Raw genomic sequence first — 1,766 nt, forward strand, 5'->3', positions numbered from 1 at the left:
TCAACGGTCAACGAGAACAACTTGAGATTGCCTTTCTTGAGATGCTGGCGAGTAATGTGGCAGTCGATCTCAATGTGCTTGGTGCGTTCGTGGAAGACATCATTATGAGCAATGTTAGTAGCAAGCAGAGAGTTGTTCCCACATAGTAGAAGTCTGAGAATAAAAATCAGAAATGGACTGACCTGTCTCTTGTCGCATTTGATAAAGTTTTGATTCAATATGGAACTCTAAGCTTGAATCATTAGTACAATTATAGCGATCGGCTAAAAACTTCCAAGCAGCCTCAGCAGTCTCAAGACGAGGAAGAAGATTATGAATGGAGGGAATAGAGGTATTAATAAACCAAGACAAGATCTTACTCTGAATACTCTCCCATTCCTCTAGGCGATCTTCATAATCATCTGTTGTAACAGTAGTCGTGGAAGACTCTTCAGCAGCTAGGACTTTGGACTTAGGGTTTGGTACTGGCTTAGGAATTGAACCAGTCACGTGTCTCCACAGTTTACGACCCTTGAGAAAAACAGTCATATTCTGAGACCATGCATGATAGCTAGTAGGACCATCCAACATAATGGTGATAGGACGTATGATGTCGCGTTCACTTTGTTGAGCCATAATGAAGAAAATGACCAAAAACTGAGATTTAGAGACCTCAAATGCAGAAACGGAGCCCAAAATCGGAATCTACGCGAAAAACTGAGCAAGATAGGTCCTGTTGAAAAATTTTGACCTTGGTCAAAGTCAACGGTCAAAGTCAATGGTCAACGGTCAACGGCTGATTCTGACGTGGAATGCTGACGTGGGATGCTGACACGAGATGCTGACATGGCTGAGTGATGTCACCCTAGGGCTGACGTGGCAGTCCGTGAAACGGAGCAAGGCGCGTGAGGCGCGTGGCCGGCGCGTAAGGCGCGTGGACAGCGAGTGGACGGCGCGTGAAGCGCGTGTAAGGTAGAGACGGCGCGTGGTAGCGCGTGGAGGCGCGTGGAGGCGCGTGCTCGTGAGGCAGAAACTTCTGGAGGCGCGTGGGGGCGCGTGGAAGGCTGTTTCTGGCAGATTTTGGTTGGGTTTTGCTCGGGACTGTCAGATCTGTCAATGTATGCCTTTACTTTGGCGGTTTGATCAACAAACTGACGAAATCCGAGTGTTCTAGGTTTGTGGGCGTGACGGCGGTGACTCGCTTCCGACAGTGACTACCGGATGAAGGCGAGGGCAGCGGAAGAACGTCGGAGATGTCCACAGGAACCAAAAAAATCAGAGGAAAGGCTCTGATACCATGTTAAGAATATAAAAAGAGAGAGAATGACTGAATAGTCTGTATAATATTATGTGTGTGTCAATATACAAAAGAGAGCCTTTATATAGGCTAGGTATGTGTGCAGTACAAGTAATAGAAGTATAGTACAAGTAATATACTAGGCTAAGCCCAATGGGCTAATCTATACACTAACAAATATAAAAATAGTACTGGGAAATGGTGAACTCACATCATAATAGATAAACCTTAAAACAATGTTTATAGAAGGCTCTGGTAGAGTCAGATTATCAAAATCCCATGCAACCTTTACTAGACTTAATATTTCCCATGAATAACAACCAACCCGTAACAAGGTGCCACTTTCTTTTTTTTTTTTTTTTGGAGAGGAAACGATAGTAGATTTTATTAATTAAGAATCATGATATACAATGCGAAGAGAGAGAGGGACATTCTATTAACTAAATAGTGACCACCTCATACTCTTTTGCAACACTAGCATACACTAGAG

This window comes from Quercus suber, unplaced genomic scaffold (assembly GCF_002906115.3).
Source record: "Quercus suber isolate HL8 unplaced genomic scaffold, Cork oak 2.0 scaffold_208, whole genome shotgun sequence".
Lineage (NCBI taxonomy): Eukaryota > Viridiplantae > Streptophyta > Magnoliopsida > Fagales > Fagaceae > Quercus > Quercus suber.